Here is a 15,575-nt window from a genome sequence, read left to right on the forward strand (position 1 = left end):
ATAAACGTGGATGAAAGGAAGGAAGGATGTAAGGAAGGTAGGTAGGAAAGAAGGAAGAAAGTATGGCAGGAGAGAGGGAACATGGGAGGGATACAGGAAAGGAAGAAGGAACTCAGAATAGGAGGAAGCACAGGATAATCTCTTTTAACTCTGGAGATCCCAACGAGCTTAAATTCTAATCTCCCTATCTAGATTAAATGAACAAAGGCTCCAGTCACTGTTACAATGAACTTCCACTATACTTTAAGGTATATATGATTTCTTAGAATCAAGCAATAGGCATTTGTGGTGCATGATTTTACCTGAATCTCCCAAGGACAGCATGGTGTAAAGAGTGAGGTAGAGACCAGCTTGGAATAAACACATAAACACTATCTCAAAACCACCATGAGAGTGACAGAGACAGAGATAGACCGAGACAGAGAGACAGATGCAAACAGAAACATAATTAAGGGACACAGAGAGAGTCAGAAAGAGAAAAATAATCTCACTCTGGTCTAGACTATTCCCATGAGGAGAACACAGGAGGTATTCACCTACCTTGCATCACTAATAAGGTCATACATTATTTGAACATAAACTGTGTCATGGACTGAGTTGGGAAAGGTACAGCAGATCTCTGCTTTGCACACAGAGGCTTCAGTCTTGACAATATCTCTGTGAAATATAAAAGTTGTTCTCATCACACTCAGAAGAAACTTTTGATACAAGATGGCACCCATTTATGGGTTTCTAAAAAGGAAATCTAGTTTAGTTCCTTAACTTGATAAGAGGCCTCAACCAGAAACACACACCACACTATGTTCCTTAGTCAGGAATCAAAAGAATTTTCTTTAGAGAAGGAACTTTGACAGAAGATTTCCATCATTGTTTCCATTTAACCATTTAGGTCCAAGAAAAAGAAAGCAACATATTTCTTGGTGGGAAAAATTAAATCATTGTTACACAATGATATCATTACTTACATACTAATTTAAGAGAAGGTAAAGGTAAACTATTTTAGACTTGAAGCACTTACTAATTTTAGAAATGAAGAAGTGGGTCTTAATTATTCATACTCAAATATTTAGGTTGGCTATTGGGATCCAAAGTCAACCTTGACCACGTTAGTGGGTTGTGTACAAGACCAGCCCTGGCTACTTAAGACTATCTAAAATCAGCTGCCTGTCTCCCACACACCATATAGCAAATACATAAGCAGCATGCTGTCCTGCTCTCTGGTTGGGAAATATCCTAGGGAGTCATTTGTTTAGAAGGCTTTTGCAAAAGGCAAGAATTTACTCTGATGACATTATCTAACCCACATTGCCTTCCAAAGGCCTCATCTGTAATGTCATAGATTGTTTCCACTCTCTTGCTACCTCACAATGAGGCTAAAATTTCAAGAAGTGGTTTTCTGGCTGGTGAGCAGAGACTTTGTTGAGACCAAAATAGGTGAGAGGAAAAGCCTGCCAGTGTCCTGACAGCTCAGAAGAGACAACCCTGAGAAAATCCTCCACCATGACATGTAGTAGCAGAGAGTGAAGTGCTGGATATAAAGGTCATGTAAGCATCTTAATCAAGTGCAGTTGTTCTTACTGAATAATGGAGAGTTCATGAATGCCAACTCAGTGTGGCCTCTCAGGACCTTTAGTGACTGAGTCATCTCCTCCTTTCCTGTATGAATGCACCAACTGTGAAAATTTGATTTATTACTCATTTTTAGCAAAGGCTAACTTCAATACCTGTCCAAGTACCTCTCCTCCTGCTCCTATCCTACTTGGAAGGAAAGGAGCAGGGAGGCCATTGTTCAGAGCCAATGTTCTCTGAATTGTTAATTGACTCCCAGCATCAGTTGGACTCAATATATTTTGTCCTATCTGTCTTCTAAGCTTTTTCAACATTTGATTTCCGTGCCCATAGACCTTGTACTAAGTCTCACTTCATACTCCAATTCCTAGGGATTTCCACAGTCTTTCACTATCATAGAAGTTTGCAAAGAATTCATTCACTGGTTTTTAAGCTTTCCCCATGTTATTTTATTTCTGGATTATCAAATTGACTCCTTTTCTTTGTTTTCTGGAGATCATGTGCAGATTTTGAAATGATAATCCCACTCAATCTTATATAAAAGCACTAAGATTAGTGGTCCTGAAACTACTTAAGCAGTTACTCAACATCCTGTAGGAAGACAAAACACAAAATTAAGTACATATAATAGGGGACAATTTACTCCAAAAAGAAAGCAGGGTTTGTAGACAAGAGCAAATAGCCAATAAGGCTCAGAAACCAGTGGGGCTCTGCAGCCTGGAAATGGGAAACCAATGTATGGTTCCATGCCATTCCTGACAGACCAGGTCAGAATTCCTCCTCATCCTTAGGGAATAAGCCACCTGCAGATGAAAATTAAAATTGTTTACTTCAACTACCCTCCCCAGCACATAAAGTAACCTGTCTTGATTTATACAATGACACACAGGTTAGGAAGATTAGCCAAGATCTTCTCAAGTCTCATAGTCTCTGAATAATTTAGAAGTTCAGTTTATTTATTATTTTTAAAATATTTTTAATTACTTATTTTCTTTATTTACATTTCAAATGTTTTCCCATTTCCTGGTTTCTCATATGAAAACCCCCTATCCCCTACCCACTCCCCCTGCTCACTGACCAACCTACTCCTGGTCCCTGGTCCTGGCATTCCCCTACATTAGGGCATTGAGCCTTCACAGGATTAAGGTCATCTTCTCTCATTGATGACCAACAAAGCCATCCTCTGCTAAATATGCAGCTAGAGAAATGGTTCTCTCCATATGTACTCTTGGGCAGTGCTTTAGTCCCTAAGATCACTGGGGTACTGGTTGGTTCATATTGTTCCTCCTATGTGGCTGCAAAACCCCTCAGTACCTTGGGTCCTTTCTCTATCTCCACTTCTGCAGTCCCTGTGATCAGTCCAATGGTTGGCTGAGAGCATCCTCCTCAGTATTTGACAGGCACTGACAGAGTCTCTCAGGAGATAGCTATACCAGGCTCTGGTCAGCAAGCTCTTGTTGGCATCCACAATAGCACCTGGGTGTAGTGACACTATAGGGAATGGTTACTCAGATGGGGCAGCCTCTCAATGACCTTTCATTCAGTCTCTGCTCCACACTTTGTCTCTTAGACTCCACCCATGGGTATTTTGTTCCCCCTTCTAAGAAGGACCAATGTATCCACACTTTGGTTTTCCTGCTTTTTGAGCTTCATGTGATCTGCTAATTATATCTTGGGTATTCCAATCTTCGGGGCTAATATCCACTTATAAGTGAGTGCATACGATGTGTGGTCTTTTGTGATTGAGTTACCTCACTCAGGATGATATTTTCTAGTTTTATCCATTTGCCTAACAAGTTTGTTAATCGATTGTTTTTAATAGCTGAACAGTACTCCATTGTGTAATTACATCACATTTTTTGCATGCATTCCTCAGTTGAGGGACATTTGGGTTCTTTCCAGCTACTGGCTATTATAATAAGGCTGCTATGAACATAGTGGAGCATGTGTCATTATTACATGTTGGAGCATCTTCTCAGTACATGCCTAGGAGTGGTATTGCTGGGTCGTCAAGTAGTACTCTGTTCACTCTTCTGAGGAACCACCAAACTGATTTCCAGAGTGTTTTTCAATCATCAGTGGACTCAGTTCCCAAATACAGTGACATAGAGTAAAAGAGTTGAAAAGTAAACAGGACCCAACATTTTACTGCATACAGGATATGCAGCTCACTGACAAAGATAGATACTACCTCAGAATTAAAATCTGTAAAACAATTTTCCAAACAAAATTTCCCAAGAAATAAGCTGAAGTAGGCATTATAATATCAGATAAAATCGACTTTCAGCCTAAAGTTTTCAAAAAAATAAGGAAGGACACTTCATATTCATCAAAGGAAAAATCTACCAAGATAAACTCTCAATTCTGAACATCTATGCTCCAATTGCAAAGGAAATCAAAGTCATAAAAGAAATTTAACTACAGTTCTACGCACATATTGTAACTCACAAAATACTGGAGGGAGACTTCAAGTACCCCACTCTCATCAATGGTCAGATCATGGATACAGAATCTAAACAGAGACACAGTAAAACTAGCAGAAGTTATGATCAAAATCGATTTAACAGATATCTATAGAACATTTCATCCTAAATGCAAAGAATATACCGTCTTCTCAACACTTCATGGCACCTTTTACAAAATTGACCATATAATCATTCACAAAACAGGCCACAACAGATACAAAAAATTGAAATAATCTCATGCAACCTATTAGACTAAGGCTGGTCTTTAATAACAACAAAAACAACAGAAAGCCCACATACACATGGAAGCTGAACAATGCTCTCCTCAATTATAACTAGGCCAAGGAAGAATTAAAGAAAGAAATTAAAGACTTTTTAAAATTCAGTGAAAACAAAGTTACAACACACCCAAACTTATGGGACACAATAAAAACCATGTTAAGTGGAAAACTCATAGCTCTGAGTACCTCCTAAAAGAAACTGGAGAGAGTATACACTAGCAGCTTGACAGAACATCTGAAAATTATAGAGCAAAAAGAAGCAAATATACCCAAGAAGAGTAGATGGCAGGAAGTAATCAAACTCAGGGCTGAAATCAACCAAAGAAACAAGAAGAACTATACAATGAATCAACAAAACCAAGAGATGATTCTTTGAGAAAATCTACAAGATAGAAAATCCCATAGCCAGACTAACATAATGGCGCAGAGACAGTATCCAAATTAACAAAATCAGAAATGAAAAGGGAGACATAATGACAGAAATCAAGCTAATAAAAAAAGAAAGAAAGAAAGGAAGGAAGGAAGGAAGGAAGAAAGAAAGAAAGAAAGAAAGAAAGAAAGAAAGAAAGAAAGAAAGAAAGACAGGAAGGAAGGAAGGAAGGAAGGAAGGAAGGAAGGAAGGAAGGAAGGAAGGAAGGAAGATCCTCAAATCCTACTACAAAACTGTACTCAAAACTGGATAATCTGGATGCAACAGACAATTTTCTTGACAGATTCCAGGTACCATAATTAAATCAGGATCAGATAAACCATGTGAACTGTCTCATATCCCCTAAAGAATTAGAAGCAATGGGTAAAATCTCCCAACCAACAAAAGCTCGGGACCAGATGGGTTTAGTGCAGAATTCGTTCAAACCTTCAAAGAAGACCTAATACCTATTCCCTTCAAACCATTCCACAGAATAGAAACAAAAGGAATAATACCCAATGTGCTCTATGGAGCCACAGTTACACTGATACCAAAGCCACACAAAGACCCAACGAGGAAAGAACTTCTGAATTTCACTTATGGATACCAGTGCAAAATTATGCATTTCACTTCTCATGATGAGTTTGTTACATGAGACCATACAAGGAAACTAATGTCTCTGTGACTGTTTTCCTTCTTTGAAAGTGAGTAATGAGATCGATCATCTGAGGAGTAACCACTCCTGACTAACATGAATGATAGGACTGTACAGAGCATGGGCTTAACATTCTAGGTACAGTGCAAATAACTGGGGTAGTTAACAACAAAAACCAAAGGAAACAATAGGAATACTAGCAACAACATTTTAAAAAATACCTTATGAGTGCTGGAATTAAAGGCATGTACCAACTCTGGCTAGATTTATATATATTTATAATAAAAAACAACAAAATACCCTATTACAGTTCTAGCAGTTGCAGTAGAGGGAGCTGTGTGATTCTGTATGTTGCTTCCTTTCCCCAGATACCCCATGTCTTCAGTCCTGTACCAGGTGAGCTGGACTTAAGAGCAGCCTAGTTGACCTTCCTGCTGCCTGGCATGATTCTGCAACAATCCTTTTCTTGATAAAAAAGAGCATGTATGGAGTAGACCTTGTTGGTGGATCCAGAATCTTTTTTTTTTTTTTTTTTTTTTTTTTTTTTTTTTTTTTTTTGGTTTTTCGAGACAGGGTTTCTCTGTGTAGCCCTGGCTGTCCTGGCACTCACTTTGTAGACCAGGCTAGCCTCGAACTCAGAAACCCACCTCCCTCTGCCTCCCGAGTGCTGGGATTAAAGGCTTGCGCCACCACGCCCGGCGGATCCAGAATCTTTAGGCCAGGAAACAACCAAGCCACCGTTAGTGAAAAACCAAAGGAAAAATCACATTGGCACAATATGGGCCCCATTTTGGAAGAAAGCGCCCTCAAATTCTAATGCATCAACAATTTTCCCCCAATTTTGAGCTCTGCATATTGGTATTGTGTGGCTCCAGATGGTAGTCAAAGGCAGATGTCTTCCAGTAAAAGACATATATGGTTTTTCATCTTACATCTGTGAGGACAGGTTGCATTATAGCACAGATTCAGCACACTCAGCATAAGAACACAGAAGCCTCAGATGACAGAGCCAAAGGGACTCCATCCTGAACTTATGGACCCATTAAAATTGAGATTTAACCTGATCTCAGGCCATTCCACTCCCTGCCCTACCTCCTGAATAGGGAGTAACTCGTGTTTGCTATGAGTAAAGTATTATGGTACAACCCCCACCATCCTCATGCCTGCACTTGGGAATTCAGGAAGACAGATATTAGAGAAGTGATGGCTAGGAGGCTACAATGCAGTAATTTGTACAGTCCAGGTTGACCTTTGCTCACTGATGCCCACTTTCATAGTCTGGTTGTATTTGAGAAATGGAGGGTGTGCAAGTTAATATTTTGAAGATGGGACAGAACGATTACCATTTTATATTTGTCCTGTCGTTGAGCCCCTATGTTCCAAAGAAAGGGGAGTTTTCCTTGCAAAAGATGGGATTGTAAACAGGAGATTTTGTGAAACACATGGATATGTATGTGGGAACAATGCCCACTATCAAGATAAGCACAGTAAGAAAATATTATTCAGGTTTTATACAATTAAAGGTATAGGAGAAAGATGTTGACCTTTGTGAAACAGGGAAAACCTGGGGAAGTAGACCGTATGTCAAATGAATTTACTCAGGTGGTATATTTCTTATTGAGAAATAGCTCTTATATTCACTGTCCCTAGAGATTTGGGTGCTAACAAAAACCTCTTATGCATTTCAGTGTCCTAATCAATGTTTTTCATCAAAAGCACTTGTCTTCTAATGAAGCAGATGAGAAATCTCTTAAATTTGGAAGGAGAGGTTGCCAAAGGGTATTTCCCAAGTCACAGGAGAGGCTCCAGGAAATGCACAACAGAAACTGGTCAATTTGGGGAGAACTAGTTATCAAATAGGCCTTAGCCTTTCCCAGTGACATCATAAGTAATGCCTTCCTTGGACTATCTGTTGTATCTGTTGTGTCCGGCCAGCAGACCACAACCTGGGTTCTAGCCTGGAAAGGCATTTTGGAAACCTGGAAGAGAAGAGGGGCTAGGTGGCGAGAGAAAAGAATGTAGCCAAGACAGTTACTCTGATCAAGGCTCAAATTTTATTGTTGTGACACTAGTTATGAAGGAAGGGGGGGGGGGACCCGATTCCCGCCGAATAATCTCGGGTCCAGTAGAAAGGTGCACGTCTGTGGCTCCGCAGGTTCCAGCAGTGGGCGTGGCAGAACGAATGAGCAGGAAGCTCCACCCCTGAGCAAGCAGGTTTCAGGCTGGGGGAGGGGAGACTACAGTATCTATGAGAGAACTAGAATCTTCTGTGACTTCACCTGTGTTGTGGTTACAAAAGCTGCTTGTGGAATATTCCTTCAGTGCCTTTTTTATTCTCTATCAGGCATGTTTTCCCGGCTGCTCAGGCTATTTCACAGGGAGAATGGCGATCAAGGAGAGACCAGACCAAGGCAGAAGGAATCTGGCATCCTTTCTTGTAAAAAACGAAGAATGAAATCATTCTGGGGAAGACACAGTGAGTCCTTGGCAGAGTTGGGGAAATTCTGGAACAGGTAGGCTTGAGCTGGGCCTTTGCTGAGAAGATCTTACAAGCTGGAGCCTTAGACTTTCTTAATGACAGACCAAGAATCTAGAATTTCTGATAATTGATTTGACAGACCCAGGAATTGACAAGCCTGCAGCTACTTTTCTGGGAGCTATTTAATGTCATTTAGAGTGTCAAAGACTGCCCTGAGAAGGCACTATGAGAATAAGAATGTGTCCCTTATTAGTAGGGAGTTGAAGCACTTCATCTTCTAGATTATTGTAGGATACATGCGTCTCTGATGCAGAGAACAGAGAAGGATTCTAACCTGGTCATGTGTTGAGGTCTCAGACACTTTGAGTTTGAACACACATGACGAGGTATTGATGGTGCTAAGCACTATGAACTTCAGGTTTTCTTGGCATAACATATGACATGAGCTGAAAATGTTCCCCAAATCTTTATGTCTGAGGCAGCTTTTGGATTTCAGGGCAAGGGGGAATGCTATAAGGACTGTGGTGGTAGTTGGGACCAACAGTGGTGGTTGGGAAGAGGAGTATAGCTTAGCAGACCAGCTCAAATATAGCCTTTCTGCTTTTTCAGTGATTAATCCTGTCTCTAGCTTTTCTCTTCCTCAACCTTTCCTTTGGGACTCAGAATGGTCTCCCCTGCCCTGGGCCATCAACTATGCAAATGCATTTGTGTTTATCTATCTTCAGTGTCTGCTGGGAGAACATCATCCCAAAGTTGCAACATTACTAATCATATGAAGAATATGAATAAACTAGAAGATATGAAATTTTATATCAGGAAGATAAATGCTGAGCGGGAAGAACTATTTTGAATCTTGGACATTGACATGAATACTGATTTGAACTACAGGTAAAATTATGCCCAGTATCTTGTTGACTGTATTGTGCCCTCTCTGTTGACCCACATTTTCTCCCATGAATGGAGTGTGTCATCTCTCACATTCATTATAAGAAGTCTTGACAGTTGTTAAATTGTTGGATGAGATAAGTGATGTGTGTTGTATGGTCATCCTCTTTTGTACTTGGCCTTGAGGTGCTTGGAGTCTGATTGGTTTTGTCAACAGCTGGAAGGACCTGGTCACAATAGCTGCCTTACTGTGTAAGAATCCAATGTCTGCAGGCCATTACTGCTTTACTCTTGTTTTATTCATTGTACTCTGAGACTATGGAGCCTACCTGGATTTATTTGGCATTTTAATTTTTTTTCTGTGTGTGAAGTTAGTTGTGTGTGTTTTGTTCAGGATCTGGGGTTGTGGGACCTTTGATGGGGTCTTAGGATGTGTGTGATGCACAGTTTGTAGGGAATGATAGTGTTGAGCCCTTAGAGGCCCAAATTGATCATCAGGGTTCTTTATTCCCTGTGTTTTCCTTGGTGTCACATAGGATTCTCCTGGAGTAGGAAGTGTTATAAAGCCTTTTCCGTTATATACTAGTTATGCCCTCTGAGAATTCATGTAGCAATAAGAACAAAGGATTATCCCTGCCTTAAAACTAAGAGGGGAAAAAAAGCCTTAAAACTAAGGACCAAAGCCTGTGGGACAATCTAGTAGAAACATTTCACAGAACTAGTGTATTCCTTCAGGCTCACCTAAGATTTCTTGAGCGTCAGCTATCTCCATTTGGTCCCCTGGCTCTCTGTCCTCTGCCCAAGATAATAAGTTTAATCAGTACCAATAGGACCCAGTTGGAAGGAGCAAGGATGTGGCATACAATTTCCTTGGGAATTCCAGATACAGCCTTTTTGCACATGATACTTGGTTGCTTAGTTCAGAGGATGATTTATTCTTTGGGCCATGCTCTACCACAGGATGAACACTGAATTCACCATCATTAAATCACAACATGAGAAGACAATGTTGGATATGGAAAAAATGAAGCAGTCAATAACTGATTCCATTGACAAGTACAAGGAATTCATAGAAGATAATGATTCCTACAGGTGAGTCCCAGACACAGCTGAGACCCAGCACTAGGCAGGGAATGCTTGTGGCCTTCTAGGACTTTGTACAAAAGTGAGAGCTCTAGTTCTATACTCTCTGTTTCTTAATAGGAGCCCTCCCTTGAGGCATGGGTCTTGGATTTGTACCTCTTAGACTCAGGTTTCCTAAGTGTGAATATTGTCCAAGACCCTCCAGTCTTTATTCTTCCAAATTCAGGATCTTCTGCATAGAAACCATTTCCACCATGCTGGGAATCTCAAGCAACCCTGAACTTCTAGGGTTCTGACAGCAGATTACAAGATCTGGGATCCATGACAAAAATGGAAAGAGTTTATACCTTTTGGGTCTTCTCTCCTCCCTAAGAGGGCATTGCCCTCTCCATACTGATGGTTTTCTGGTACTACACACATATGAGCAACCATGAGGAAGTTTTCCTCTTCTGTGATGTATATGGAACACTCTTGGTGTCAGGGTTTTCAGAAATATTTTGAGTCTTGTTGCATGTGGCTGGTCTCTGGATTTGACCTGCCTCTATTTGGTACTTATGGATATACAGTGGTCTCTAGTCTCGGGCTGTCTGGGGATCAGAGACCTTGCAGGCATCATAATATTTGGAAGAGTGGCAGGCAAATCAAAGCTAGCTGGGAATCAACATTTATGTTTTGTATGTTTGTGGTTCAGCATCAGGCACACCCACCTCCTGAAAGAATGCAATCAATTGAAGAAAAAAGTAAGGATGTTGCTGAATGAGAACAGAAAACTGCTGGTAGAGCAGGCTGACCAGGAGGCATCCTTTGGTGAAGAAAAGAGTTCTGTGATGAGACCAGCAAGAACATACATCCCAAGTGCAAAGCAGCAGCAGGTAGGATGATGTGTATCAGAGGCAGATTGCCCTCATGGCTAACCATAAACATAGACAATCAAATGTAACAGTCCACCAACTTATCCAGGCACTCACTTCTGTCTCCTCCAAGTGTTTATTTAGGTGATCATCTACAAGGCTTTCTCTGGAGGTAGACTTTTACAAGAAACTGCATGTTTAGCAAGCCAATTTTTCTGCCCTGCTAAAATCTGCAGTTCACTAGGGGAGATAAGTTGATTACACATCACAACTCTACATGACAAAGTTTGAAAGGTGCTGGGATGGAGCCCTTCTTTAGAATAGTAGAGAGCTTTGAAGAAAGAAGTAAAGGCCTGTAGCTCATTTGCTTTATGGGGATCATGTGAGATTCCAGGAAGGAAGTAATTTGCAGCGATGATAGCTTAGTGGAATTGACAAATAAGTGGATTTCATTGTTGCCTTTTGGAAGTTTTTGTCCCCCACCCCCACCGTTTCCCCGGTAGATTTTGTTTCACCCTGACTGAGTAGGAAGTCCTACTTTTTTTGCCAGTCCTATTTTCTTTGAGTGCTGTTGGAGTTGGAGTTCCTGGGCCTTGTGGTCTGGAGCTGGCTGAATGAGCAGGGATGTAGGAAAGGCTTCTCACAATCTCAGGTTTGGTGTGAGAGTTTTGAGGCATCATGAAAAAACTCCTCCATATCTACCCCTCATTGTGACCAAGAAGAATGTTCTCTAGGGCTTTCTATTTCTCTACTAAGAATACTAGAGTTGAATTTCTCTGTTGAAAGATCTGCTTTGCATATTCAAAATTATTTGGTCCTCTAGCATGACAGATTCTTCATTGTTTTTTGCTCCCTTATGATTTTGTGTGTGTATGTAAGTGTTTGTGTATGTGTGTTTATGGATGCTTATGCCAATCTGTACCTTTGTGGGTATGTTGTAAGGCATGTTAATGACATCTGATTTTGTGTAGTTATTCTCTAACTTATTTCTTTGGGCCTAGGTCTATCAATAAACCTGATACTTCCTGTTGTTCAATGTCCAGTAGACTTTTCATCTCTTGTCCACTACCAGGTGGAGATCTGTCTCTTATTTATATCAACAAATCGTTAAACAATACTACTATTTTAAAAATAAATATTAGATTTTTTAATTTTACCTGCTTAGAGTTATTGCCTGGGAGATTCTGGCTTGTCTTATTGGCTTAACCATGGGCATACTTAGAAGCCTACACTACATCACTCTGCTGACATTGTTTTGCTAAATATATTTTGGGCATGGCTTTGTTTCAGGATAGATTCTCAATCAGAGTTGTGCAGAGTGCTGCATTTCAGAAATGTCACAGCAGGTCATTTATCTAGATTTCTCCTGACTGATATTGAGGATGATTTAATGTCACATAATAAGTAATGTGTTGAACAGTTCCTGAGTAATGATCAAAAGTCACAGTCTTTCTCTGATGCTAAAAAGGACTCAGTGTAGGTTTAGTGAGGGGACCGTGCTAAGTCAAAACGTGGCTTACTGGAGGCTATAGGTAGAAATCTCTTTCTTGGCAATTTAGTGCTGTGTTGTCAAGGATATCTGTGTAGAGCTTGTAATGTCCTTATAGGACCAGTAAGTATTTGCATAGAAAAAGTTCCTGAAGAGGAGATAAGTACAGGTCAGGGCTGCAAAGCCCCCTTGAGTATAAAAGCCTTGTACACATCATAGGTTCCACTACATGCTCATGCAACAGTAAATATGATAGATAAGTGCAAGAATTTCATTGATGTATGTGTTTTTGTGTCAGTCTTTCTGTGGTATGTGGTGTATGTGTTGTTGTATCTGTGTGTGTGTGTGTGTGTGTGTGTGTGTGTGTGTGTGTGTGTGTGTACCAGCTGTGACTCAGTGTGTTTATTCTAAATTGTGTGCTTGGGTAATGCAAAATGCCTTTGCAAGTGTTTGTGGTATGGATGCTTGAATATACAACAGTGTTTGTGTGTGTATATTTGTTTGTGTGTGTATTTGTGTAGACATGCAACCATGCCTGTCTCTAGAGGCCAAGCATGATGAGTAAAGCCCCTGAGATTTCAGATTGCACCCATGAAACATCAAATACAGCAGAACAATTAGTATGCAACTCTACCTAGCTCCCAAGGGGAAAAAAAAGGATGCAAAACTCCTATAAAGTCAGACTTTCAACTGGCTAGGGGCAATACTACTGATCCTCGTTGAAATCCTTTGGAGAAAATCAATGGAATATGGTACATAGTGTTGAGGAGGAGGTTGGTGTATAAAATCCATGTGTTATGTCCCTTTTCTCCTCTGGAAGAATTATGAAGGCCCACTGAAATATCAGGTGGCTTACTGTATCTTCTCAGCATCCCAGATTCTTTTCCTCATTGCCTGCTACCATTGCTTTTCCACCTACCTCTACTCGGGAAAATTTTGCCTATAGTTTGTCTTGGATTCTAATTATTGAGAGATTGAGTTGCATGTAGCTGTACCTGCATCCAGCAGAATTTCGGTAGCTGTGATTCAAAAGAGGGCTGTTTCAGGAGCCCCTTGAGGGTCCTGATAAACTAAAGAACTCACACTATGTTATCTGTGTAGCATTCTGCAATTGCTGTTATTCAAAACCATTTTCTCAGAGTTAGAATCAGCCTAAATGGGGGTTGGTAGAAATGAGGACTTTCAGACAGGTCTGGTAGAATAAATTCAGGTAGGTGTTTGAGAAGCAAGGTTCAGAAAGTAGAAAAGAAGTTCCCTTTGACCCAGAGATTCCAGAACAATGAGTAGATATCTACAGAATCTCTAGGGAACATGAGGGCTGTAGTGGTTCTCAGAGTAGTCCAGAAGATGATGATATCCTGATGTCCATCTGCTAAAGAGTGAAAATATACTGTGTGATACAGCCCTTTCATGAAATATTGCTCAGTGTTAGATAATCCATGCAAGTATTTGACCTTCAGCTAGTTAGCTTCATCTTACTCAATATATTCCTAACAAAGTCACATTATTGGGAGAAAATTGTTCCATTGGATCTTATTTATAGTGACTTCCTATTTTTCTGGGATTATACCTTTGGACACCAAGTGAATCAGGCAAAAGGAGCCTCTAATGGAAGAACTGTTTACTTTGGAACAAAACTGAAACAGTGAAGGTGAGGCTAGTCCACAACCACCATGTGATCCTTTGCTGGCAGAAAAGCCTACTCTACACAGCTTTTGGAACTTGCTAAGACGGATTGGATAATATGCCAAGAACCCTGATTCTGAGTCTGGTTTATGAGAGGAAAGCTTATCATTGAGTGAGCTGTGTATATGCTTAGCCCAATACCTACCTATCACATTCAAGATTTGTTTTTTATGACTCCGAAATATCCTGGGGAATTTTTATAATAGCATTAACTAGGATACTAAACTAAACAGGTTACTGAGGTATACTGTGCTTGTGTTGTGTGAACACAAGTAATTTGCATAATTGACAGAGTGCTATACAACAGTCTTAGATTTATAGGTATGTTGTTATGTTCCTTCATGACCATCGCTTTTAAAATTCAGTTCCTAGCCTTGGGAATATTTTCAGTTAGCACATTTTTTTTCTGATTTTAGGACCCATGCAGTGCCTGTGGATTTCGTGTGACATGTTTTCTCTGGTTATTTCAAGATATAGGGGTTGAAGAGTGGAACCCTGTCAGGTTCATGCACTAGAGAAATAATCATAGCCTTCACTTCAATTCTAAGCAGGTTCCCCATAAGTCATCCACATGGTTTTCTAGGTTGTTCACATCTCCCTTGAACTCAGATTCAGACATTGCTACAATGTTATTATTCAATATATTATACCTGGACTATTGGAGTAATATAGTGTTTTTCTTTTAAACTCTAGTACAGTGTGTAGTTCACAGTTAAGTTTCTAGCACTTTTTAAAAGCTGAGAACAAAATTCCAAGCCCAGGTGCTCTATGACACTTGGGGATGCAGGGAATGACCTCAGGCGATGATAGGTCATAATAGATTATCCAGCTGAACAAATCTCATGTGGGACGGAGAGCTGAATTGACAAATCCTAATCAGGCCTTTCTTCTTTCCTTCCCTAGGTGTGAAATACTCCAGCAGAAACTGGAACATGGAAGAGACCAGGACAAGGTCTCCTTTGAAGAGAACTTCTATAGTGGGATCCCTGCATGTGCTAAGCAAATGTTTCATCTCATCCCCAGTACTCATGGCTATCATCTGCTGCATTTTCTTCCTTTACTTTTTTTTTTCTTACAATGAATAGCCCTTAATTTCATCTGTGCTCTGGCTCAGCAAGAGTGAACATGTAGAGGAATTCAGATATGTGCTGAGGCACATCAAGACCTACTGGGGAAATAGGAAGATTCTGAGAGTAAATTTTTCTTGTCCTGATAGGTCATCAAGGAAAATTACAAAATCATTCTACAAAATTGCAAAGGTTTTGAGCCAAAGTCTGTAACATGTTTTCTGCTTAGTCTTGGGTGTCCATATTTTTCAAACCCATACTCCAAAAAAGGAGACCTACTTACATTCCTCTTGTAAAGATTGTTACCAGAAGTAACTTATTTTCTACTGTGTTGCCAAAGACAGCCATGGGCTGTAAGTCTGTGCTGCTAAATGACAGCCAAAGAAGGCTCTTTAGCACAATTTTTGTTTTTAGATTTTGGTTTGAGCTTGGATTACTTTTGTTATTTGGTTTTCTTTAGTTTCATTAGAAGTTTTTTGTTTGTTTCTTTGCTGTTGTTTTGTTTTGTAATTGATTTAATGTTTTGATAAGGCTATACAGTATATATATTGACTACCCACTTTTAGTTACTATTGAGTAAATTGGATGTATTCTAAGAATAAAACAGTGATCTCCAACTCTTCACTCTAAGAAACTTCTTTATTCAGCTATGGTAT

General features: G+C 40.0%; 1 pseudogene; it reads left to right on the plus strand.

Annotated features, from left to right (window-relative positions):
- The window catches only part of Gm9597, a 78,249-nt pseudogene extending 62,716 nt beyond the window's left edge, over positions 1–15,533 (plus strand).
- The last annotated feature ends 42 nt before the right edge of the window (positions 15,534–15,575 follow it).

This window comes from Mus musculus, chromosome 14 (assembly GCF_000001635.26).
Source record: "Mus musculus strain C57BL/6J chromosome 14, GRCm38.p6 C57BL/6J".
Taxonomy (NCBI): domain Eukaryota; kingdom Metazoa; phylum Chordata; class Mammalia; order Rodentia; family Muridae; genus Mus; species Mus musculus.